The 27801-nt window shown below is 51.0% G+C and overlaps 1 protein-coding gene across 1 annotated transcript in view; it reads left to right on the forward strand.

Moving 5' to 3' along the window:
• Positions 1–27801, forward strand: part of LOC147677782 (uncharacterized) — a 181511-nt gene that overhangs the window by 87527 nt on the left and 66183 nt on the right. The gene's annotated exons all lie outside the window — the stretch shown is intronic.

Consider the following 27801-nt stretch of genomic DNA (forward strand, 5'->3'; position numbering starts at 1 on the left):
ACGGCCGCTAGCTGCTTCGTGCCTGATACTTGTGGTGTTCACTTCTGCTCCCGTTGCCTGGTTCCCTACATCCTAACTGTCACTGTTGTTTTTTTTTTGTTCTCTGGTTTCCTCCGCCGGTGCCCACCCGGCTGCTGCCCGTCTTTTCCCGCCGTTCCCACTCCTCCCCACCGCTGCGTCCCCGCCCCCTGCTCTCCCATTGGCCACCCCGCTCCCGCCTGCCAGCTGCTCCTCTCTCCCTCTCCCCCTCTTATGGAGGCCACGCAGCGGCCGCGCCGCTGGCGCGCCGAAGGCAAGCTTGTCTGCGCCCGTCCGTGCCTGGCGGCAAAACCCCTGGACCCCGCGAACGCCACTACACCAGACTCCGCTACGATGCCAGCACCCTCTACGCTCTCAACGCCGGCCGAAACCACACCTGCTTCCAGGCCGCCCCGAAACGGACCCACGGATCTTTCTCCTGGCACACCTGCAGCTTCACCTGCGACCGAGCCTCCAAACCTCCAAGGACTGGACCCAACCACCTCCGCTGCATTCTTCTAAACACCCGCTCCGCACGCAAACACGCCGCCGAGCTCTGGGATCTGCTCGACACCTCCGCCCCAGACGTGGCCTTCCTGACCAAGACCTGATGGAACGACTCCTCGGCACCCAACATCGCCATAGCCATCCCGGACGGATACAAGATCACCTGCAGGGATCGCGCCAACGGAATAGCCATCGTCCCCAAGTCTACCGTCAAGGTCGCCACCCACGCAGACGACACCCTCAACACCGCCGAACACCTGCACTTCCGGATCCACACTGAATTCAACACCACCCTCAGAGGAACACTCATCTACAGACCCCCAGGAACTCTAGCTCAGTTCAGCGACTTCATCGCCGAACTCGTCTGCACCCACGCACTCACCTCCACAGACTACATCCTCCTCGGGGACCTGAACTTCCACCTCGAGAACAACGCAGCCAACTCCACCACCCTGATCAACCACCTCGCCAGCCTCGGCCTCCGGCAACTCATCACCACACCCACCCACGCCGCCGGCCACACGCTGGACCCAGTCTTATCCACAGGCAACCACGTTGCCTTTGACCACACCACCGAACTCCACTGGCAGACCACCGAAGCATCCATTTCAGCTTCAAGAAACCAACCACGCACCACCGCACCCAACAGCTACCCCGCCGCTGCTGGAGCAAAGTCACTGAAGACCAGCTGATCACTACCCTCGACCAGAACCCACCCACCGACCCCACCAACCCAGACACTGCAGCCGCAACCTCAGACAGGGGATCGACGACTGCGCCAACACTCTCACCCCGCTCAAGAAACCCTCCAACAGCCACGCCAGCAAGTGAGCCACCTGGATCACAGACTAGCTTCAGACCTCCAAACGCGCATGCCCGAAACTGGAGAAGATATGGCTCCACGAACGCACACCGGACAACCACGCAGCCCACAAGGACGCCACCCGCAGACATCACCACCTCATCAGATTAGCCAAGTGATTCTCCTTCAAAGACCGCCTGGATAACAACACACATGACAGCAAAGAGCTCTTCAGCATCGTAAAGGAACTCTCCAACCCCAACGACATACCGCCCTCACAAGAACTGTGCGACTCACTAGCCATCTTCTTCCACCGCAAGTTTGCTGACATCCATGACCGCTTCAACACCACGACCGCCCTGACTACGACAGACTCCACCTCCCCTGTGAACACCACCAGGGACAACCGCCAGACCTCCTGGTCCAACGTCAACGACGACTAGACACGCAAGGTGATGAACTCCATCCACTCAGGATCTCCGTCCGACCCATGCCCACACCACGTATTCAACAAAGACACAGTCATCATACCCCAACCATGGAAGGTCATCAACCTCTCCTTCAAAACAGTGATATTCCCGGAACGCTCTAAGCACGCCAAAATCAAAGCCCTCCTAAGAAGCGCAAGGCCCATCTTCCTGCTCCCGTTCCCGGCGAAGGTCATCGAGCAAAATCGTCAACATGCAGCTGGCCCGCCACCTGGAAGACATCTTGGACCCGTCCCAGTCCGGGTTCAGACGAAACCACAGCACCAAGACAGTCATCACCGCCACAGACTACATCAGGCTCCTACTAGACAAAGGCGAAACATCAGCCCTCATCCTCCTGGATCTGTCAGCCGCCTTCGACAAGGTCTGCCATTGCACCAAGACGCCGCCTAGAAGCCGGAATCCAAGGAAAGGCCCTTGACTGGACCACGCCCTTCCTCTCTGGCAGAACCCAGAGCGTCCGCCTCCCGCCCTTCCGATCCGAAGCCACCGACCTCTGTGGCGTCCCCCAGGGCTCATCCCGACGCCGTTCAACGTCTACACGGCCCCCCTCGCACAAGTGGCCCGCCATCACGACCTCAACATCATCTCCTACGCCGACGACACCCAGCTCATCATCTCCCTCACCAAGGACCCACACACTGCCAAACCCATCCTCCACGAGGGAATGAAGGCCGTCGACGACTGGATGAGGAACAGCCGTCTGAAGCTGAACTCTGACAAAACGGAGGTACTCCTCCTCTGACCCACCCCCTCAGCCTGAGACAACTCCTGGTGGCCGACCACACTGAGAACAGCACCGACACCCACCGACCATGCACGCAACCTAGGATTCATCCTCCACTCCTCCCTCTCCATGTCTAAACAGGTCAACGCAGTCTCCTCCATCTGCTACAACACCCTCTGCATGCTCCGCAGGATCTGCAAGTGGATCCCGACCGGAACAAGAAGAACGGTGACACAGGCCCTCGTCAGCAGCAGGCTAGACTATGGCCACGCACTCTACGCCGGAATCCCAGCCAAACACCTACGACTACTACAACGCATCCAAAACGCCTCCGCCCGACTGATCGTCAACCCCCTTGCCGCAGCCACATCACCCCCCCACCTGAGTCTACACTAGCTCCCCGTCAACAGGATTTATTTATTTATTTTTATTTATTTTGAAAGTTTTATATAGCGCGAACAAGATCTTTGCAGATATCAGAGCGCTTTACAAAGCAGGGAATACAAATAGGAGAGTGAATAACAGGCCATTAGGTATAGCGTAGTTGTAGGTAAAAGTGGGGTGGGGTAGGTACATGAGGGAGCATAGTGAAACTGGTATATCAATAATGCAAATAGAACAAATAGGTGTGAGCATAGACAGTCAGGTAAGTCAATAATACAAGTAATACGAATAATCGAAGGGATCGAACGGATAATACAGATCGGTGCAGAGACTTTAAAAATACACGTTAATAGATCAAGTGTATTTAGCCATGAGGATAGCTTTTACTTCCTTCTTAAAAAGTGTGATGGAGGAGATGAGTCTGGTTTCAGGAGGGAGTGAGTTCCAGATCCACCTTAAAGCTCCTCACCCACGCACACAAAGCACTCCACAATTCCGGACCAGCCTACCTGAAAAGCACTCAGCTTCTACACCGCCAGCTCCACACCGCCAACCTCGCCCTTGCCGCTGTCCCCTGCATCCAACGAACAACCTCCGGCGGCAGATCCTTCTCCTACCCCGCCGCCAAGGCCTGGAACACCCTCACTACCCACCTACGGCAGACCCAAGACCTACTCGCCTTCAGAAGCCTCCTCAAGACCTGGCTCTTTGAGCAGTAGCAGCACCCCCCTCCCCTCTGCGCCTTGAGACCCTCACGGGTAAGTAGTGTGCTTTACAAGTACTCTGATTGATTGATTGATTGATACTCTGATTGATTAGCTCCATTAAGCTTCAAGAAGGAGCTGCTCATCTATTCCGAGACTTTAAGGAGACAGATGGTCTGATCTGTTAGGTTGTTTTAAGGAAACAATCAATTGAGTATCGTCGGCATAAGAGACGACCTGTACCCCAAATGGGAGTACTATTTCTGCCAACGAACACATGTAAACATTGAACATCGTGGGGCTCAGGGAGGATCCCTGAGGCACCCCACAAGTCAATGAAATAGATTTTGAGGAACATTCTCCTTCAAAAACAGAGTATACTCTCTCCTTTTTTCTTTTTTTCTTCAAAATAAAGTTTATTAAAAATTTTGAAAAGTCATATATACAGTTGAAAGAAATGAATACATGAAATTAATACAAAAATAAAGCACACAATGATGAGAATCAAAAATAGATAAAAGAAAACCATTCATAGAATGTAAAATACAAAAATAACCAGCTAGGAAGTAAAGATAATGCAACAATTCTGAATAAAATATTAAACAACATGGTAATAATGTAATTGTTAAGAAAAAGATAAAGCAATAAAAGGAACTAAAGGAGGTTTAGCAACTTCTTGTTGAAAGGGAGATTTAGGCAGAGAGCGAAGAGCACATGAATCAAAAAATGAAGTAACTGGATCCCATAACTGCTTTCGTTTTGGGGCTAAAGCAAGTGGGTAAACATACGTTGTGTCTAACCTATGATTATAGCAAACAGCATACCACCAAGCCTGATACGAGAGTTTAGTGAGATCCTTCCAAGCCTTGGTAATTTGCTGAAAAGCTACTGCAAGAAGCAGGTCAATTATTTTTATGTTGAGGTTGCAAGGATTCCAAATAGGGGATATACTACCTAAAAATATATGAAACTGATGTGTAGTGGAACAAATTTGTTAATTTGAGACCATACCTGAACCCAAAACTGGCGAACCGGAGTGCAATTGAAAAGCATGTGTAGCAAATCTGCTTGGTGCGGAACAGGTCCAACAAGCGTGTGACAAGTCAGGATATCTTTTACTAAGTGTTAATGGGGAAAGTATGAGTCGATTATAGATGAAAAATAGTCTGGATAGTATTTGCAGCCCTAGATTTCCGTAACTTTACCCATAGTCTATCCCAAAGTTCTACAGACCATGAAAGGCCCATGTCTACTTCCCATGCCTCCTCCACCTTAGTCTTGATGCGTGGTGATGTTGGAGCGTGTAAGAAATAATACATTTTGGACGCCCTAGTTCCTCTAGTAAGTAAAGTGCGTACTTGAGATGTGTTAGACTCCTGAACTGATGAAGAGGATATCTGGATATCCAAGTCATATGCGGACTGAAGTGCTTGTGTTAATTTGAGATAATTAGTACGAAAGGAAGAAGGAAGATGGAAGGCTTCTGCAACAACTGAGAATGGGAGAATGTGATTGATGAAATAATTGATGTACCCATATAAGGCCACGATTTCTCCATGATTTCCAGAAGAAAGGTTTATTTTTTATTAAAGTCGATGAGCTGTGCCAGATAGTTTGATCATAGAAAGAGGAAATTAAAGGAGGCGGTAAAAATTTTAAGGTACATTTGAGAATCAGAGTAGAAATAGACTGTGGTGAATGATAGAAAGAGAGGTATTCTAGGAAAGAAAAGGGAGATATATACACCAATTCTAGTGTTGCCCACAAGGGGGAGGAAGTGGGAGAACCATTAAGCCATCTAGAAGCTTGGTTTAATAAAGATTTATGATGCAAAGAGAAATTTGGGAAATTCATCCCAGTCTTTGGGCGTGTTAACTTAGATAAAGACATGCAAGCCTTTTTGCGACCCCCATAGAAAAGAAGATAAGATGGAGTCAATCTTCTTGAAATGAAATAAAGGAATAGAGAATGGGATGTTGGAAATCATGAATAAAATCAAGGGGGAAAGAATCATCTTGATCGTATCCAATCTACCCCACCAAGAAAGATATAAAGGATGCCATTTAGTAGTAAGATCTATCAATTTTTTAAGGCAGTCATCCATACAACGTGAAACCGTACCTGAAAGAGTGGGAGTAAAGTGAAGACCCAAATATTTGATGCAATTAGGATTCCACGTAAAACCGGAAGAGATGAAATCCGATTTATAAGTAAATTTGGTGAGAGGTAAAATTTCACACTTATCTTTGTTTGATTTGTATCCTGAAACAGAGGCAAAAAAATTGACTTCATTTAAAAAAGCAGGTAACGAAGTCGAGGGTTCAGACAAGAATAATAAGACGTCATCCGCATAAGCCGCCATTTTAATTGTGGAATGGTGTAACGTAAAACCTTTTATGGCAGCATTTTGGCGAATTCGTAAAAGGAAGGGTTCTAGGGCAAGATTAAATAGGAAAGTCGAAAGAGGACAACCTTGACGCACCCCTCTAGCAAGAGGGAAATAAGGAGAAATGCCACCATTCGCTGCAATAGCAGCTCTGGGGTGCGAGTATAAAAGAGAAATGAGGGTCGAAATTCGTGGACCAAATCCGAACCACTTCAACGTCTGGAAAAGATACGACCATTCAACTCGATCAAAAGCCTTTTCCGCATCAAAGACAATAGCAGCAATAAAATGAGGAGTGCGAAGTCTTGGAGAGAATGTCAAAGAACAGTCTGGTATTAACTGAAAGCAGTCTACCCTTAACAAAACCAGACTGCTCCTTCCCTAATAAATCCGGTAAGAGGGATTCCAAACTAAGAGCCAAGGATTTGGAGAAAATGTTGTAATCAATATTTACCAAAGAGATGGGTCTATAACTTTTACAATACTGCGAGTCTTTACCTGGTTTGGGAAGAATTCAAATAAGGGCATCAGAAAAGGAACCGGAGGAAGAACCAGAATCAAGAAAAGAAGAAATAAGAACTTAATTTTGGGATAAGTAATGCTGAAAAATGAAGAAAAAATTCTAATGTGAATCCATCTGGACCCGGGGCCTTATCTTTTTTGAGAGCTTTCAAAGCACCTATAAGTTCTTTGAGTTGTATGTGATTCTAATGAAGAAAAGTCAGGTGGGGTGGTAAAAGGAGAGTCAATAACGGAGAGAAATTGAGAAATATCCTGTGATGTGGAAGTTGTTTCTGAAGAGTATAATAATTTGTAAAACTGAAGAAATTCCGTTAAGATGTCTGCATCTGTATGTCTCAGAACAGAATCCTGATCGTGGATACTATCTATATTAGTCTTATTCTTTTTAATTTTCAAATAATTAGCCAATAATTTGCCAGCTTTATTTTGGCCTCCATAAAATGTAGCACTAGAACGCAATAAGTCGTTGGAAGCGTTATTTGTGGTATCCTTATTAAATTACAACTTAGTGGCTATGAGCTCGATCTGAAAGAAACACGTTAGTGTTAGATTCCTTACCTTAGAATATCCCCAGGCGTCAGACTGGATCCGGAAACTTTTGCGTAGCAGTACCCCTGCGCGTCGGTAGGCGTCGTCTGCAGGCGTCCCCTGCGGCTCCGCGTCCGTCGTCGGCGTCGTGCGCCGTGATGACGTCGCTGGAGTACATAGACGCCGCCTCCGCGCGCTGACGTCAGTTCTTCTTTTTTCCGCGCCAGTGGACGCAGATCTGAAGAGCAGTACTCCGGTCTTTGACCAAGTTTTTCGATTGTCTTTTTTCTCTATTGTGCCTGATAGGATGCCAGGATTTAAGAATTGCGATGGCTGTGAGCGCACGATGTCGGTCACAGACCATCACCGCCTCTGGTGTCTGGGCCCCGACCACGACGTGGACTCCTGCGTCGACTGCCGGGCCCTTACCAACAAGGCTAGACTGGAGCGGTCCCGCAAGCTGCTGGAGCTCCGGGTGTCGGCCCCACGTCGGGACCGGGAGCGGTCCCGGTCCGGCCGGAGGTCGAGAGAGCGTTCGCGGGAGCGGTCGCGGAGCCGCGCCGGGCGCTCCGGAAGTCGACGCCACTCGTCATCCTCGTCAGGTAAGAAGCACAAGAAGTCGGGGCGTCGTCATCGTACCCCCGACTCCCCCCCCCCCCCCCCCCCCCCGACGCTCGCGCGATGCGGCCGGGGGCTCGGGTGACCCCAACCCCGCGGCTCCGCGAGAGTCGCCGGCGCGGCCTGCCTCATACCCTCCGGTCCCTGGGCATGGTGCGACGCCTGAGGAGATCGAAGCGTTCCTCATGGCCATGAGGGCGCTCGCTTCTCCGACGGGGCCTACGGCGCCTTCGGGCCCAGTGCTACCGTCTGGGGGCCCTGGCGGTTCGGGTGTCCCTGCCTCGGCGCCGTCGGGTGCTCCGGCCCCGCCGACGGCTCCGACCCCGGCGCCGCAGGGGCCTTCGGGATCGGCGCCGGCTGGTCTTCCGGCCTCCCTGGCGCCGTTGCCATCGGGGTTACCCCCGACGCCGCCCCCGCGCGGCGCCGGTTCTCCGCTGCCGGTTCCGGCCGGCGGTGGGGATCCGACGCCGGCTCCGGGCGGCGCCGTCCCCTTACCTTCTCCGACGCCGGACGCGGCGCCGGACGGGCGTCGATCGACGCCGGTCCCGGCGCCGATGGGGCCCATGAACCCCGAGGAGCCGGTCTTCATCATTGACTCCGAATACGGAGAGGATGAGGAGTACGGTGAAGGTTGGGAGGGGTCCGAGGACCCTCTGGCTCGCGAGTGCCAGTATGACCCGGACTGGACAGGTGACTTGGGGGATGCCAGTGGTTTGGACGACTCCCCTAACCCTGGTTTGATCTCTCCTCCAACCGTGGCATCGGTGGAGGGAGCTGCCTATTCTGTGGTGCTGATGAGGGCTGCCAAGGCCTTAAACCTTGAGCTCCCCGTCGCGGCCGTGAGGCCTAACATCCTCACCGAGGTCTTCAAACCGCAGTCATGCCCTTTGGAGCCTCTGCTGCCGTTTAATGAAGCCTTGTCTGACGTTCTGTTGGGCACGTGGTCCAGGCCCGCTTCAGGTGCGCCTGTTGATCGGAACGTGGCCAGGCGCCATCGTCCTTGTCCGGACGACCCCAAGTACCTGTCTACCCACCCCACTCCTGAGAGTCTGGTGATCCAGGCCTCGACCTCCCAGTCCGCATTCCCGTCGGCCCCGCCCGACCGGGAATCCAAGAGGTATGACCAGTTTGGCAAAAAGGTCTTCTCGTCCATTAGTTTGGGCCTGCGGTCTTGCAACACCGCCTGCCTCTTGGGCCGCTACACCCACTCTGTGTGGGATACGGTCGCGGAGCTGCTGCCAGAATGCCCCATGGAGGTGCGGGCAAAGCTCGGTCAAGCTGTAGCTGAGGGCCGGGATGCAGCGAAATATTCCATTCGGTGTGGTCTTGATACGACCGACTCGCTGGGCAGGGCTATGTCTACGACGGTGGCGATTCGTCGTCACGCCTGGCTGAGATCCGCCAATTTTTCGGCTGATGTCCAAAATACCCTGATGGACATGCCGTTTGATGGCTGTCACCTGTTCGGTGACAAAGCGGACCACGCGCTGGAACGCTTCAAGGACTCCAGGGTCACGGCCAAGTCCTTGGGTCTCTCGACCCAGCGTCAGCAACCGGGTTCGTTTCGTCCCTTTCGTGGCCAAGGAAGGGGCGCCCCCACACGTGCTGCCAGCCACGCGCCGCAACAATCCTTCCAACGCGGTGGCGGCCGTGGAAACCGCCGTGGTGGCGGTCGGGGACAACGGCGGGGTCAGACCACACCTTCCCCCGCAGCATCTACCCCAAAATCCTCCTAGTCCGTGCTTTCGGCCCCATGTGACGCCAGTGGGTGGCAGGGTTCGCCATCACCACGCTCACTGGCGCACGATCACTTCGGACAGGTGGGTGCTGCAAATTGTCCGAAGGGGCTACTCCCTCCCCTTCGAGACCTCTCCTCCAGCCATGCCACCGCAGAACCACCGTGTGTCGGGGGACCACTTGACACTTCTGCAGGAGGAAGTTACGGCCCTCTTGGCCAAGGGGGCCATCGAGCGCGTTCCTGGGCCAGAAGTAGGGCGTGGTTGTTATTCCCACTACTTTCTGGTGCCCAAGAAGGACAAGGGGGGCCTACGTCCTATCTTGGATCTAAGGAACGTCAACGGCTTCCTCCGGAAGGAGAAGTTCAAGATGTTGACGTTAGCTCAGGTCTTGGCTGCTCTAGACCCGCAAGACTGGATGGTAGCGTTGGACTTGCAGGACGCCTATTTTCACATCCCCGTCCTGCCGGCCCACCGGCGTTACCTGCGGTTCACGGTAGGCCAGGAGCACTTTCAGTTTATCGTGCTCCCCTTCGGCCTTACCAGCGCCCCACGGGTGTTCACAAAGGTGATGGCGGTGGTCGCAGCCCATCTGCGCAGGTTGGGGGTTTCAGTCTTCCCCTACCTAGACGACTGGTTGTTGAAGGCGGGCTCGCCCCAGACAGTCGTCCACCACCTTCAGATGACGGCAGACCTCTTGCACGACCTGGGGTTCTCCATCAACGTGCCGAAATCACACCTGTGTCCCTCTCAAAAGCTCCTTTTCATCGGAGCGGTTCTGGACTCGGCGCAGTTTCGGGTTTATCCTCCGGAACGGCGGGTTCGGGATATTCAGGCTTTGATTCCCATCTTTCAGCCGCTATCCCGAGTCTCGGTCAGGTTGACGCTGCGGCTGCTGGGACTGATGGCTTCCTGCATCCTTCTGGTGCATCACGCCAGGTGGCGGATGCGGGCTCTGCAGTGGGACCTGAAGTTTCAGTGGGCCCAGCATCAGGGCAACTTGTCCGACCACGTCTTGATCTCGGAGGGCACTGCGAGACAACTGCAGTGGTGGCTTACGGACCGCGATTGGGTCAGGGGCAAGTCCCTCTCCCTTCCCCAACCGGGGCACGTTGTCGTGACGGACGCGTCCCTCCAGGGCTGGGGTGGCCACTTGGGAGAGGCAGAGATCAGAGGCATCTGGTCTCCGGCGGAGTCCCGGCTCCATATCAATCTGTTGGAGCTGCGGGCGATTCGTCTGGCACTGAAGGCATTCCTCCCCTTTGTCAACGGGAGGGTGGTGCAGGTGTTCACCGACAACACCACCGCCATGTGGTACTGCAACAAACAGGGCGGAGTGGGGTCGTGGACCCTTTGCCAGGAGGCTCTGCGCCTCTGGCAATGGCTGGAACGTCAGGGCGTGACTCTGACGGTTCAACACCTGGCAGGTTCTCTGAACGCCAGGGCGGACGAACTCAGCCGTCGGTGCTCGATGGATCACGAATGGCGTCTGAACTCGGACGTGGCGCAAGGCATCTTTCTGCAATGGGGAGAGCCTTGGTTAGATCTATTCGCCACAGAAGAGAACGCGCAATGTCATCAGTTCTGCGCGTTGGAGTTTCCAAGACGGCACTCGCACGGCGACGCCTTTCGGCGCGAGTGGAGTTGCGGTCTGTTATACGCCTTTCCGCCTATACCACTTCTGCCCAGAGTGCTGAAGAAGATCAGGCGCGACCGGGCCCAAGTTATCCTTGTGGCTCCGGACTGGGCTCGAAGGTACTGGTATCCCGAGCTACTCAGCATGTCAGTCGGTCCCCCGATCCGCCTGCCCCTTCAGGAGGACCTTCTGTCGCAGCAGCAGGGGACGGTCCTCCACCCGAACCTGTCCAGTCTCCACCTCCATGCTTGGAGATTGAGCGGCGGCAGTTGAGGCCATTTGACTTGCCTCCTGAAGTCTGTGATGTTATTCTGGCAGCCAGGCGTCCCTCCACTAAGTCGGTATACGCCTGTCGGTGGAACAGATTTGTGGCATGGTGCACAGCAAAGGCTGTGGATCCTCTTTCTGCCCCTCTTTCGGAGGTTCTTCTGTTTCTTCTTTCTCTTGCCCAGCAGGGCTCTGCTCTGGGCACTATCAAGGGCTACCTTTCTGCCCTTTCAGCCTTTTTGAGGCTTCCTGATCAGCCTTCTTTGTTCAAATCCCCGATTGTGACTCGATTCTTGAAAGGCATCACTCACATGTTTCCACCTGTTCCGTTTGTGATGCCTCAGTGGGATTTGAACCTGGTTCTAACTTTCCTGATGTGTGCTCCCTTTGAGCCCCTTCATTCTTGCCCTCTCCGTCTCCTGACTTTAAAGACGGCTTTCCTGGTTGCCATCACCTCTGCCAGGAGGGTGAGTGAGCTCCAGGCTCTTTCTGTCCAACCTCCTTTCCTGTCCATTCATCCTGACAAGGTGGTTCTGAGGACTAGACCTTCTTTCCTGCCCAAGGTTGTTTCGGCCTTTCACATCGGGCAGTCCATCACCCTCCCTTCCTTCTTCCCGCCTCCGCATCCTTCAAAGGATGAAGAGCGGCTCCATCGTCTGGACCCAAAACGTGCGCTTTCATTTTACATGGATCGCACACGCCAGTTCCGGGTGGATGACCAACTGTTTGTTGGCTACGTGGGTGCGAAGAAGGGACGGGCGGTTTGTAAACGAACCATCTCTCGATGGGTCGTCCTCTGCATCAAAGCGTGCTACTCTTTGGCTCGGAAGGAGCCTCCTGTTGGGCTGAGGGCCCATTCCACTCGGGCCACGGCGGCTACTACTGCCCTGGGCCGGAGAGTCCCCTTGCAGGACATTTGCCAGGCGGCTACGTGGGCCTCGCTGCACACCTTTGCGAGGCACTACTGCCTGGACAGTCAAGTCCGGAGGGATGGCTTCTTTGGCCGTTCTGTCCTCCAGGACTTTCTGGTGTAGTTTTGTATTGGTTCGCAGACCCACCACCGGGGTTGGTATTGCTGGGGTATGTATTCTAAGGTAAGGAATCTAACACTAACGTGTTTCTTTCAGATGAACAAGTTACTTACCTTCGGTAACGATATATCTGTAAGAAACATTAGTTAGTGTTAGATTCCTTACCGAACCCACCCATCCTCCCCGTTCTGCGAACTGATACCTAGGGTTAAGGTCATCCCTTTCAGGGCCCTAGTTTGTACATGGCACCAGTGTTGGTTCTCTCATGGCTCTGCGTCTCCTGGCGCGGAAAAGCTGTGTGCAAAGAACTGACGTCAGCGCGCGGAGGCGGCGTCTATGTACTCCAGCGACGTCATCACGGCGCACGACGCCGACGACGGACGCGGAGCCGCAGGGGACGCCTGCAGACGACGCCTACCGACGCGCAGGGGTACTGCTACGCAAAAGTTTCCGGATCCAGTCTGACGCCTGGGGATATTCTAAGGTAAGGAATCTAACACTAACTAATGTTTCTTACAGATATATCGTTACCGAAGGTAAGTAACTTGTTCTTTAGGCATTCAGAAGACTTAGAAGCAAAGTATGAATGTTCTAGTTTCTTGATCTTAGAAAAAAGTTAATTAGTGATTTGCTCAGCTTTCTTACGTTTACGGGAGACATAACCAATAATGAAATCCCTAGCAGATGCCTTAAAGGCATCCCACACAACAGGAAAGGACACCTCGGAAGATTCATTACGTAAGAAGAAATCGTGGAAAAAGGCAGTACAGAGTGAAACAAAAACAGAATCAAGAAGAAGGGAATTATTAAATCGCCATTTTTTTATTTAGGGATGGCTTCTGTAAAATGTCAAGGTGAATGGAGACTGGTGCATGATCCAATATCAAAATGGAACCAATATCTGAAGCAAAGAGACTGAGAAAGAGGGTGTGAGATAAAAAAATAATCTAGACGAGATTGCGTCTGATGAGGTGAAGAGAAAAAAAGAATATTCTCTTAGAGTGGGGTTACATAACCTCCAAGCATCAATGAGTTTAAATTGATGTATGAGTTCTTTGAAAGATTTGTGTGATTTGTGGGGATTGTAAGTGTTGATAGAATTCCTATCTAAAAAAGGATCAAAAACTTGATTGCAATCACCCTCCAAAATGAAATTATTCTCATAATATTGGGTAATGTGAGGAGATAGAGAAGACCAAAAAGAAGCATCACCTGTAGTTGGGGGCATATATATTAAGGAGGGAAACTGGAGTATTATCTACAACAAATGTAACTAAAACCCATCTACCAGATTGATCCGCTGAGTCAGCAACAAATTTGACGGAAAGGGATTTATGAAATAAAATGAGAACACCATTACGCTTACCATCACCTGGGGAAAAGACCTCCCCAACCCAATTTCCTCTAAGTTTGATAGATTCCTCAGATGAGAGGTGTGATTCTTGTAAACAAGCAATATCTGCTTTAAGTTTGGCTAGGTGTCAGGACTCTCTGCCTGTGTGAAAAGAGGAACAATACAGAATATAACATTTTTGTATGTATAAAGAAGTAAAGATATGTGAAAATGAACTTTCAATATAGTAATCTAAGAGAAAAGAACTGTATTCATAAATAATCAAAGAACATATGATGAAGGAGCTAGAAGTATGAGAGAAAAGAGAAAAATAGAGAAAGTAGGGTTAGCGTCCAGGAGAAGATGAGTATACCCTCTCCTAAAGAAAGGACTGTAGCCACCTAAGTGCCAGCCCAGTCACTCCAGCATCCCTCAGTCTTTGTATCATGAGGTGATGGTTGGTGGTATAGTGCCTAATAAATGTCTCTCAGTGGCTTTTCACATGTATTCTTATTAGCCAAGTATAGACCCAATATTGTAGTTACAAATATTACAATTTGTCTTCCTTCCTTGCATTCCACAATTCGTTTAAATATGCCTTGTAAAAAGAGGTCAGACACCAATAAGCACCGTCCATTTCCCCATTTTATAAAATCAATCTCTTGAAGTTGGGGCAAAATGCATATGCCAGAGAACAGGCTTGTTAAAGGATGGAACAGAGGCCAAATGACTCCGGCTGGCTCTGGTGTCCCACACTTCTAAGACCCTTCTGACCTGTGTGGCTAAGTAAACAATCCCTATCTCGAGATCCAAGGTCCAGACCCCCACGCACTATAGCTTTAGGTTATACCTTTCTATGATAACACAAAATTCTCAACATAATCTCTATAGGTTGCACATTCTTAATGTTTTATTTCGACACCAGAATGTAAATTTTAGACATAATCATCACAAAAACAATGCATATTCATGAAAATATAATCACATTGCATTTCACACATTTTATACATAAAGAAATTAATTTCCACAAGTTCTTCTTTGATTCCTTTTAAATGCTCAATGCATTTCGGGTCATACTAGACCCTTCATCGGGAGCCTGTTTCATCTGAAAAAAAAAATTCAACACAATCATCAGCAACCTCTCCATGCTGAAGAATTCAAAACAGTGTTTACAATAATTGTAAATCTGAATGCTTGTTACTGTGTTTATGGTTCCATGCTATGGGTGTTATGAAAAACCCTTTTCCACACCTTGGTGCTCAAAACAACATAAATAAAAAATGTAAATGCTTACTTGGTCCTCACTTCAAAGCTGCCTGAATGATCTGAAAAAAGACCATTGCATATCAACACCTACTTGTCTTTATTAACAATGACTCTCAGAAACACCAAATAACCAACTCTAACCTTACCAATACGAGACAATTCCCTCTTTCACTCGGTGTGTTCCAAAAACGCCCGTCTCCCCCGGAGGTCTAATCAAACTGATTCAGATGCCTGCATAAAACACAAGCGCTTGTGTTTTATGCAGGCATCTGAGCCATCTAGCCACAGATTCCTTACCTTTGAACTTCCAGGCGTCCGGCTAGTTCCGGAAGATTTTATGTAGCAATACTCCTGCGCGCCAATAGATGGTGTCAGTCGTCTTTGTGTGACCTAATCGGCGTCATGACGTCCACGTCGTCAGTGTAACCGCCACTCTGTCGCGCTGTTCTTTTCTTTCCGCGGCAGCCAGCTCTGATCCGTAGAAAAGAGCCCACCCCCTGTCATTTTTTTGACCATTTTCTTTTTCAACACTGTTTAGGGATTTCAGGTAAAAAGACCTTGAGGTTCAAGTTGTGCGGCGCCTGTCACCGCACCTTGTAGTTAATGGACCCCTATTTGGTGGTGCCTGGAGCATGACCACGACTCCAAGTCGTGCTCCGACTGCTGGGTCAAGGAATCGAATGCTTTGAGGGAGCGGTCTTAAAGCTTCTCGCGGCCCAGTGTCTGGCACTACAGAGGTTGCCTCGCCGGTCTGGATCCCTGTCCAGGTCTTGGTCGAGAGGAAGGTTCGAGCACCGATACGGTGATTCAAAGTCAGTTAAGAGATTCCATAAAAAGCACAAGAAGTCAAAGCGTGCATCCACTTTGCTCTGCCTGTCTCGTGACGCGGTGGAGGAACCTCTGTACTCTAGGCCCTGCTCCACGGAGCATATGCCTTGGTCAGTTCGATGTTTTCCTCCCTTTCCGGGACCGATCCCCACCCAACTCAAATAATTGGATAACACCATGTGCATCAAATTTGGGTGGCCTGACCCTGCAGGCACATCTTCGGGCCCCGCAGGCTCAGAGGGGGAGGTGCCCCTGTGGTTCTCATGCCACTGGCTCCACGGCCTGAGTGGACCCATTTCTGGGTACGGACCGACGCCAGTCGCACCTCCACAGCGACCTTCCCTGGTGCCGTGTCAGACTCCGAGGTCCAATAACTGTGCCTCCCCGATCCTCATTCCTGACGACACTGACCCGGTGGTGCATCCCCCGAGACATACACTGCTGTATGGCTCCATGCCGTTCTCTCTGCCCTATTCTGAAGCGCTGGGGATTGAGGAAGAGGATTGGGAGGGGGAGCAGCATCCCTTAGAAATCCTGCAACAGCAAGACCTAGACTGGTATGAGGAATAAGATGAATCTAGCGATCTGGACACCTCCCCAGACTCTGGCATGCTATGTCCTCCTACTTCGGCAACGGAGGAGGGAGCAACTTTTGCCATGGTGGTGCGTAGGGCTACAGAGGTCCTGGACCTGCTGCTTCCTATGGTGGCATTCAAGACTGTCTTGACAGAGGTCCTACAGCCTGGGTTCTCGAGCTCAGACCACCTACTGCCTTTCAACGAGGCCTTGACAGATGTCCTTCTGGTGACATGGTCCAAACCCAGCACAGGGGCGCCTGTGAATAGGATGATCGGCCGCCGCCGAGAGACGCAGCTAAGTTCCTCATCAAATGTGGCTTGAACCTGACGGACTCCCTAGGTAGAGCGCTTTCCACGACAGTAGCAGTTTGTCGCCACGCCTGGCTGTCCAAGCCAACCTCATGAAAATGCCCCTTAATGGAGCCCGTCTCTTCGGAGACAAGTCGGATGCTGCCCTTGAGCGCTCCAAGGACTTGTGGGCAACAGCAGTCTTTAGGCCTCTTTATGGGCCCCAGGGATTTATCCAGTTTTCGCTCCTTTCATGGCTACAGAAGGCGCTACCAGCCACATCAACCTTATTCCGGCCAGAGGGGCCCGCAAGTTCAGCAATCTCTGCCAGGCCGCGGACGTGGATAACCCGGACCTCGTGGGTCGGGACTCCATAAGTCAAGCCAATCCACTGTGTCCTTCTCCACCGCAAAACCCTCCTAGTCTGATCCACCAGGACCATTCTCTGCCAGCTGGTGGCAGAATACGCCATCACTTCCACCACTGGCAAAACATCACATCGGACAGGTGGGTGCTGCAAATAGTCTGGAGAGGCTACTACCTCCCCTTTGAAACTACTCTTCCCTCTATGCCCCCAGCATACGATTGGCTGCCCCAGGATCATCATCTTTTACTCCGCGAGGAAGTCGATGCTCTTGACCAAGGGAGCCATAGAGCGGGTTCCCGTGCCTGAAGTAGGCCTTGGTTGCTTTTCCCACTACTTCCTGGTCCTCAAAAAGGACGGAGGCCCTCGTCCTATCCTAGACATCCAAACCCTCAATTTCTTCCTCAAATGGGAGAAATTGTGGCGCGGGACTTGCAGGATGCCTACTTCCATATTTCCATCCTGCCTGCCCATCGTCTCTATCTGCGGTTCACGGGGGGGCACACGTGCTTTCAATTCACGGTGCTCCCCTTTGGCCTCATGAGTGCCCTTCGGGTGTTCACAAAGGTGATAGCGATGGTCGCAGCTCATCTGCAGAGATCTGGGGTTCCAGTCTTCCGTTATCTCGACGACTGGTTGTTGGGAGTCGGACTCGTCCCTAGGCAGTCGTCTCCCACCTCCAGATGACGGCGAACCACTTTCATTCGCTGGAGTTGCTCCTTTCATTGGGGCAGTTCTGGACACAATGCTGTTTCGAGCTGATACTCTTGAATGGCGAGTTCAGGTTTTTCAGGCCATGATACCAGTGTTTCAGCCTCTATCCTACATTTTGGTGACACTGACTGAGGCCGTTGGGCTCATGGTCACCTGCATCCTGCTAGTGATCCATGTACGGTGGCACTTGCGGGCTCTGCACTGGGACCTGAAGTTTCAATGGGCACAGCATTGAGAATCTCACTGAGCTGGTCCCAGTTTTCAAAGAACACTGCGAAAGATCTGCAGTGATGGCTGACGGACCACGAGTGGTTCAAGGACAGTCCCCCTCTGACTTCTGCAGCCAAATCCCACATTGACGGGCGCATCCCTACTGGCTTGGGGTGGAGATCAAAGGACTCTGCTCTCCGGTGGAAGCCAAGGTCTATATCAATCTGTTGGAGCTTTGGACGATCCGACTGTCACTGAAAGCCTTTTTGCAGTTAATAAAGGGAAGGTTTGTTCAAGTGTACACAGACGACACTACCTCCATGTGGTACTGCACAAACAGGGTGGAGTGGATCGTGGGTCCTCTGCCAGGAGGTCCTGCACCTCTGGACATGGCTGAAACGTCAGGGCATTTCCCTGGTGGTTCAACACCTGGCCGGTTCTCTGAACGCCAGGGTGGACGAACTCAGCCGACAGGGCCTTGTGGATCACGAATGGCGTCTCCATCCATAGGTGGAACAAAATATTTTTCAACGGTGGTGAGAGCCTTAGTTAAATTTGTTCGCCTCTGAAGAGCACAAACAATGTCTGCTGTTTTGCGCGTTGGAGTTTCCAAGGTGACACTCGTTCGGTGATGCCTTCCGCTGTGAGTGGAGCTCAAGCCTCCTATATGCCTTTCCACCCATACCACTCCTGCCCAGAGGGCTTAGTAAGAGCAGGCGCGACCGAGCACAGGTTAATCTTGTGGCTCCGGACTGGACACTGAGAGTTTGGTATCCGGAGCTTCTAGAAATGAGCATCGATCCTCCGATCAGCCTGCCCCTTCAGGAGGATCTTATGTCGCAGGGGAGGGTCCTCGACCTGAACATGTCAACTCTCCGCCTCCTTGCTTGGCGATTGAGCAGCGACAGCTGACCGCTTTTGACATTCCTCCTGAAGTCTGTGGGGTCTACTTGGCAGCCAGGCGTCCCTCTACAAAATCAGTATACCCCTGTCAATGGAACAAGTATTGTAAATATTGTACCAATCGATCTATTGACCCTTTATCTGCTCCCTTATGTGAAATCATTCTCTTCATACTTTCTTTGGCCCGGCAGGGCTCTTTAGGCACTTTCTTCTTTCCTTTGGCTGGCAGATCAGCCATACTTGTTCAAATCACTGATAGTGCAGAGATTTGTGTATGGACTAACCCATTTGTTTCCCCCTTCACCTTTCGCCACAGTGGGACCTTAATTTGGTGCTCACCTTCTTGAATTGTGCACCATTTGAGCCGTTCCCTAGCTGTCTTCTGCGGTTTTGCAGCGTGAATCTTTCTGGATTCACTATGCTGTGCATTATTCCGCGGTCTTGTGGTTGGGTCCGGAATCGTAGTCTTTTTTTTTTTTTTTTTTTTTTTTGTAGCCCAGGTGGGCGTCTACGTCCGACCTTTTGGTGTATTTCAGGTGACGTCGGCATGCTTCCTGTGGAAGCCCCCACTCTTGGGCGCCATCTTCAGATTCTTTTTTCCGCGGTTGGGTCTGGATCGTTCCAGAAGTGTTCTGTCGGGGAGGAGGGTGGGTGCATGTGAATCTATGAAAGGTACCCCAATACTGGATAAGAAAACAAGTTACTTACCTGTAACTACGGTTATCCAGTATCGGTATCTTTCATAGATTCACATGCACCCACCCTCCTCTCCGGCAGAACAGTTCTTTATTAGGGATACATACTTCTCACTTGTGCTGGGAAAATCGGAGAACTGTCTCTGCAGGGAAGGTTCTAGAGGGTGCTGTCAGCTGATTCATTGGGACTACTTTTCAGTCCTTTTCATATAATGAGGTAGATAGGCTGCTAAGTTTTGGGCCTTTTGGGGCCTATAGTCTTGTCAGCCTACTACAGATTATTATAAGGCACTGCTTTTGTATATATAATTACCGTGGGACTCCCGCGACGGGGAATGATTCAGGCATGTGAATCTATGAAAGATACCAATACTGGATAACCGTAGTTACCGGTAAGTAACTTGTTTTCTTACTCCCCAAGTTTTGCCTGCCATCTGATGCAACTATACTTGATTTGCCCTGGGTCTCTGCCAATCAGTTTCCCAATGCCTGTGTTCTTTCCCAAGAGTGTACCATTGTACCCACAATTGGCACATCTCTGGCCACAGGTAAACCCCTTTTAAAAGGTACCATGGGTACCAAGGACACTGTGACCAGGGAAGGAATTTAGTGGCTGCAGCACTGATTTGCCACCCTTAGAGGCCCTACACCCACAAACTGCCATTGCAGGCTGCATATTGTGGTGCAGAGAAAAGTTGAGTCGACATGGCGCACCCATCCCTGTGTGCCATGCCTGCAGTCGACTGCCTGAGGCCTAGGTAAGCCAGCCCTCTAGCAGGGTGCTTCAGACCACAAGTGAGTGTTCAGTTGCATGAGCACTGTACCACTACAATGTCGCAAGTCCATTCGACCAGCCCGGGTGTGGTTCCTGAATGGCTGCCTACCATTTGCCACCAGCAGACCGGTTTCTGGACCCCTGGGTAGTGAGCCTCTTCTCTCTGGATCCAGAAACAAAGCACACCCTGGGCTGAGGTGTCATGCCTCCTCCCCCCAGGATGAGCTGGGTCCGCGAAGGGAAAGCTTCAAAGGCCTGCCACCTATGTAAGCTGCCCCTACCTTTTCCTGTCCCCAGCATCTGGCTCCCACTGGTTCTGACACCCCCCGTCCATCCCCCCCAAAAACGCTGGGAGAGATAATTGCCGGCAAACTAAAGTAGGAGGAGAGGTGTGCCCACCTGTGCCAACCCCACCCCTCCTGTGAGGGAGACGTGGTGATGGAAACCTCAAATTCCCCTCCATCTTGAAGACGAGGGGACCAAGCCACTTAGAGGTACATGCCCCCCTTCCAATGGAGGGTGGAATAATAGGGAGTGTACTCACCCCAAGGGAGGAACCAATTGGACCCAACCTGCACACCCCTGGTACACCTCTAAATCTAGTATTTAGGTGCAACCCTGAACCTTTCCTCTGATTTGATGAAGAAAGATGGACCGAAGAGCTGTGCTGAACCATGGAGAAGAGAACACCAACTGCGTTGGCCCCAGCTCTACTGGCCTGTTCCTACTCAGACCTGCCTTCGGCTGAAAACCCGGTGAGTCCAGCAGCCCCCATGAGCCCGGAGAACCTGCCCTGTACTCATCTTAGACTGTCGCCCGTGAGCACTGGATTTGCTCAACAAAGAATTAAAACACAGAATCACTCGACGCCCGTGGCCTAACACCACAAGGTGGTCTCCCTAGTGATCCTGAACCAGGATCTGGTGATTCCCGACCTACCTCGAGCTCAACCAGACGCCTGCCGTCTCGACCTGAAGGGTCCCCTCAACCATGACCGCAGCTGTTAAGAACATTCAACGCAAAAGACACCCCTGTGCTAGGTAGAGTATGTACTTTTAAACCGCTAACACACTTTTTCTCATAGGAGCCAATGTTGTGATGTTTTGTTCCTAAAAATGTTCTGTCGAGCTGAACTTTGGTATGAAAGAAAAGTAACTGTATGTTAAACCTGAAAAAGTCATACTTCCCTGTATTGTAGGATCCACCGTGCAATATCTAGCCATATCCCCCCCCCCCCTCCCGCCGAGGTTGATCTAATCTAAAAGTAGCACAAAAGTAATTTCTATGTAATTTAAACTGTTTGCAAATCTATTCCCTATTGCATTTTCCTTGTAAAATTTTACAACTGAAAGTAGTTTACCTACCTGTACAAAGTCCTGCTTGGTTCTAGAAAAACAACATAACTATACCTTTTGCAGCGTGAATCTTTCTGGATTCACTATGCTGTGCATATTCTGCAATCTGGTGGTTGGGTCCGGAATCGTAGTCTTTTTTTTTTTCTCTTTTTTTATTTTTCTGTAGCCCAGGTGGGCGTCGACGTCCCACCATTTGGTGTACCTTCGGTGACGTCGGCATGCTTCCGGCGGAAGCTACCACCCTTGGGCGCCATCTTCAGATTCTTTTTTCCGCCGTTGGGTCTGGATCGTCGCGTGAAGCTCCAGAAGTTTTGGAGGAGAAAAGGAGGAAATACAACGATGGTAAAGACCTGAGAAGATTGGGAGAAGACCATCAGAGAAGAGAAGACGAAGAAAGGGAAGAACATTGTGATCTTCGACGTCCTTGGAGGAATGCGCACACTGGGGACCCCCTGAGCGCAGGGATGTACAAGACACCCTTTAAATTCTGCAAAAACTGCCACCACAAGTTCGCGCAGAAGGACCAGCACCCATCTGCAACCTCTGCCTGCCAATCGACCACGAGAGCAGAGACTGCAACGCCTGCTCCGTCTTCAAGCCGAAGACACTCAGAGTTCGAGAGAAACAGAGGACAGCTCACCACACGATGCAGGGTAAGGGCCAGGCCCCGACGCTTTACGAACTGGGCCTCTCCACTGACGACGAGGACAACATCGCCGAGGGTCCAGATGACTTCACGGTCGCAGAGACCGATAAGAAAACGCCTAACAAGGTAGGGGAGTGTAAGACCCCGGAAACTCCCACAGGGCCTCGAAAGCCAGAGGCAGACTCTCGAAAGTTAGAGTCCAGAGCCTCGAAGGAGCACTGGCTCTGAAAAGTTCGACGACCGAAGCTGCATCCTCCGAAAAAGAGCCCAGAGGATCCTTCGAGAAGGACTCCCGGAGACCGAAGACCAGCGAAAAGCAAAGATCTTCGAAGCAAGCCCCCGAAAAAGGGTCTTCGACTTCGAAGAAAAAGGAGCCGAAGAAAGCTTCAACGCCGCCGAAGAGAGCAGCCGAAACGCTCGACGACGAGCAGACCGCAGAGATGCTGAGAAAGAAAAGAAGGTTTGAGGCAGAAATAGAGAACATCCTTCAGAGAAAGTAAGACTTCGATGAAAGGAAGAAAAGTTACAAGATCCCCTCGAGGCCGGCAACGACCGTCGCTGAGGTGCAGGAGCCCGAGGAGTTCGACGTCGAAGAGCCGCTGAAAACTCCGGAGCCCTCGGAGCACGAAGAGGAAGAGGACCTCTATTACACAGAAGGTGATTACGGGGAACAGCAGTCAAGCTACGGCTCTGGTTCCTCGACGGCCCAAGACCAGGATTAGCAGGACATCGAGGCCGAAAACCCGGAGGAGGCTGTGGAGACATACCCCTCGAGGCCTTCGCCGCTGGATGACATCGGGGCATACAATGAGGTCGTCAGGAAGGCAGCAGCAGCTAATGGGGTTAAGCTGGAGGAGGAGAAGCCAAAAGCAGATTTCCTGCTGGAAACCTTGCTCCCCACGCAGACAAGAAGCCAATTCCTGCCCATGCTGAAAAGTATCACAGACCAGGGGAAGGAAGCCTTCAAGGTCCCGGCTACATGCAGATCAGTAACGCCGAGGACGGAAAAGAAATACAAATTCTCCTCCCAGGACCCGGCTTACATCAAGGGGTCCGTCACAGCAGATTCAATAATCGTTGCAACGGCCAGAAGGAGGGCCAACGTCCCAACAAGATCTGGGACTCCACCTGACAAGGAAAGCTGGAGGATGGACCTAACAGGCAGGAAAATAGAGAGGAACGCCGCAACGCACTGGCGGATGGCAAACTCCAACGCCCTCCTGAACAGACATCAATACCAGCATTGGGATGAGTTGGGCCAATTGCTCAAGCACCTCCCGGAGCAATACCGTGAGAGGGCATCACACCTTGTGGAAGAGGGGAAAAGCATTGCTAACTCGTGCCTGAAGACAGCCTTGGATGGGGCTGAAACATCCAGCAGACTGATGGCTATAGGCATCACAGAGAGAAGGCAAGCCCGGCTCAGGATATCAGGCTTCAAAGCTGAGGTTCAGAACAACATCCTGAACACACCCTTCAATGGTGAAACACTGTTCGGAGCCCCAGTTGATGAGAAGCTCACACAACTGAAGGACAACGAGACGGCAAGGTCCATGGGGGCCCTGCAGTTCAGGGGGATGAGAAGGGGCACTCCTACACGGAGGCCGAACGGTAGGGGTGGAAACCAGCGAGGAGAATCACACCAGGCGTTCCACCAGGGTCAACAGAGTGACAACCAAGGTCACCAGGGCCAGCAGAGGCAAAACGAACTACCAGAACAGGGGCCAGTCCTTTCGATCAAGAGGAAACTGACGAGGCCAGAGAAGGAGAGGCGGTGAACAACCCCCCTCTAAGTGACTGCACACGGGAAAAGGTGCTCACCCACTCGAACTCTCCGGGGGAGGAGTACGGAAAAACAAAGAGGAAACAGCTACACGGACAAGACACAAAGGAACATGTAACACCAGTAGGAGGCAGGCTAAGATTTTTTCTCCAGGAGTGGAGAAAAATAACCACGGACAAGTGGATACTAAACATCATGCAGTTCGGATACTGCATAGAGCTGGTAAAGAATCCACCAAACAGGAAGCCAAAGAGAAGAGAGCACTCAGGAAGAGAGCTGCAATTGCTCCAAAAAGAAGCTCAGAACTCCTCAAAGAGGCCATCGAAACGGTCCCATTCAAAGAACGGAACAGGGGAGTGTACTCCAACTACTTCCTGGTGCCAAAAGTGGACGAAAGTTTAAGACCCATCCTGGACCTACGGTTCCTAAACAAATATGTAAAGACCCAAAAATTCAAGATGACGTCCCTACAAGAGGTCATCCCGCAGATAAAGGCCGGGGACTTCTAGACCTCAAAGATGCGTACCTGCACATCCCCATGAACAGGCAGCACAAGCACATGCTAAGATTCACAGTGAACAAGGATCACTACCAATTCACAACCCTGGCTTTCGGCCTAAAGTCCGCACCAAGGGTGTTCACCAAATGCCTCGCGGCAGTGGCCACACATCTGCGAAGGGAGGGGATACACGTGTACCCCTACCTAGACGACTGGCTCATAAAGGCAAGCTCTTACAGGACATGCAAAGATCACGCAGAGCAGGTCATAAAAACGCTAACAGGCCTGGGATTCTCCATACACTGGGGAAAATGCTCAATGGAACCAGAGCAGGTGAAGATCTTCCTGGGTGCTCAAATCGACACCGTCCAATGCAGGGTGTTACCCAGCGAAAACAGAACACTCAGCCTACTGAGGGAGAAACGTCACTACAAGAAGGGGCGAGCTCGGACAGTGAGGACAGTGAGCAAAATCTTGGGAATGATGGCGTCATGCATACACCTCGTCCCCAATGTACGCCTACAGTTGAGACCGCTCCAGGAATGGCTACAACAGCAATGGTCACAAGCTACAGGAAGTTGGGAGGATCTAGTGGTTGTAACGCACAGGGTGCAGGAACAAATAAGGTGGTGGACCAAAGAAAGGATAACGGTAGGGAAACCTCTCAAACCACCGGACCCAACAGTGACCATCACCACAGACGCATCCCAGAAGGGATGGGGCGCACACATGAACAAGCTCAGAGTGAGGGGTCTGTGGAGCCCTACAGATGCGGTCAGACACATCAATTACCTGGAGCTGAAAACAGTGTTGCTAGCCCTCAAGGCCTTCCAGAAATACCACTCAAAATGGACCTGCTAGCCATACACCTGCTAGGGAAGGACAATGTAGAAACGGATTGGCTCAGCAGGCAGACTTCAGCATCCCACGAGTGGGAACTCAATATACAGGAAACAGAGAGACTATTCGGGAGGTGGGGCACCCCAGCAATAGACCTGTTTGGAACACGCCTGAATGCAAAATGCCAATACTTTGCACCCAGGCAACCAGAGGCACTATCACAGGGGAATGCCCTATGGATAAGCTGGCCAAAAACATTTGCCTACGCTTTCCCCATGATACCACTGATCCCCAGGGTTTTCAACAAATGCATGACGAGCAACATGACTCTCATCCTGGTGGCACCACAATGGGCCAGGCAGACCTGGTACTCTCAGATAATGGAGATGGCGCAGGCCCCCCCACCCCCCACAAGTTCTCGAAAAGAAGAGACCTACTCTCCATGGAAAACGGAGAAGTTCTACACCCAGAGCCGGAGAGCCTCAACCTCTCAGCCTGGCTCCTGAGGACTTGGAGTTTGCACATCTAAAACTACCAGAGAGCACCCTGCGGGTGCTGCGAGAGGCAAGAAGGCCCAGCACACGCACATGCTATGGGGAAAAATGGAAAAGATTCACTCAATGGTGTTGCAAAAAAAAAAACTACATAGAAAACTGACCAGGGAATCTACGGTGCTAAGGTAACTCACGCACCTAATAAAGGCTAAGCTAAGCTCATCCTAGCTAAGGGTACACCTGGCAGCGATTGTGGCATACACAAGAGGAGAAACAGGGAGAAGCTTCTTCACATCTCAAGTCATAAAAAGATTCCTGGAAGGGGCTAAAAGAATAGCGCCACCAAAAAGAATGCCGCCACCGGCTTGGAACCTGAATGTGGTCCTGACAGAGCTCATGAAAGCACCTTTCAAACCCATCCACAAAGCATCACTGCAAATGCTGACTATGAAAACTGCCTTTCTGGTAGCAATCACCTCGCTACGGAGGGTGAGCGAACTGCAGGCTCTAACACTGCAGGAACCCTACACCCAGATACACTGAGACAGGGTCGTGATGAGAACAGACCCGCACTTCATGCCGAAGGTGGTGTCAAGGTTCCACGTGAATCAGAGTATTCAGATCCCTAGCTGCTTCCAAAACCCCACTACAAGCGCTGAGAGGGCACTCCACACTCTAGACGCAAGTAGGGCAGTGATGCACTACATTGAAAGGACGAAGGGACACAGGAAGACAAAACAGTTCTTCGTATCCTTCGCAAACACATGGGTAAACCAGTGACTAAAAACACCATAGCTCGATGGATCGCACAGACAATACAATTCTGCCACAAGCAAGCGGGACAGGAGCTAACAGGAGGGTCACAAGCCCACTCGGCCAGGAAGAAAGGAGCAACAATTGCTTTTCTGGCCATATGCCTGGCGGCAACATGGGCTTCAGTGCACACGTTCACTAAGCACTATTGTGTGGATGTACAAATGAACAAAGAAGCACAAGTAGGACAAAAAGTGCTTCAACATATATTCAACAACCAACGCTCATCCTCCACCCAACCGCCACAAAAGTAACAAAAAACGCTACAAAATCAATGCACAGCATAGTGAATCCAGAAAGATTCACGCTGCAAAACGAATAGTTTCTTACCTGTCGGTGTAGTTTTGCAGCTTGAAGATCTTTCTGGATTCACTAGCGAACCCACCCGCCTCCGCCAGAAAGATGAGGCTGAAAGCGAAAGTGGAAACACATAGAAAAAAAAAGAAAGTTGAAGCTTACAAGATAAGTGAAAAGAATTACGTTAAAAAAAAAGGATTAACAAACATAGCCATGGATTCACTACAAACACAGAAAAGAAAAGAGACAGAAAAAAAGAATCCGAAGATGGCGCCCAAGGGTGCATGCTTCCGCCGGAAGCATGCCGACGTCACCGAAGGTACACCAAATGGTGGGACGTCGACGCCCACCTGGGCTACAGCAAAAAAAAAGAGGAAAAAAGACTACGGTTCCGGACCCAACCACCAGATTGCGGAATATGCACAGCATAGTGAATCCAGAAAGATCTTCAAGCTGCAAAACTACACCGACAGGTAAGAAACTATTCGTTTTTTATACTTGCCTAATTAGTCTGGATTCTGTCTGTGTGTGTGTGTAATGAGTCCTTGATTGAATGAATATAATAAATGCTTACCACACCCTCCTGATAAGCCTAACTGCTCAACCACACTACCAAAAGGAGAGCTGTTAGTGATTATCTAATTTAGCCTCTCCTATACCTCTGGGAATCCCCTGAACTCTGTGCACATTATACTTTACTTTGGTATTGTATATACAGAGCCAGCTTCCCACGCATAGGAATTCTATTAATTGTTTTTAAATCAAT

The sequence above is a fragment of the Lissotriton vulgaris genome, chromosome 12 (assembly GCF_964263255.1).
Source record: "Lissotriton vulgaris chromosome 12, aLisVul1.2, whole genome shotgun sequence".
NCBI classification, from domain to species: domain Eukaryota; kingdom Metazoa; phylum Chordata; class Amphibia; order Caudata; family Salamandridae; genus Lissotriton; species Lissotriton vulgaris.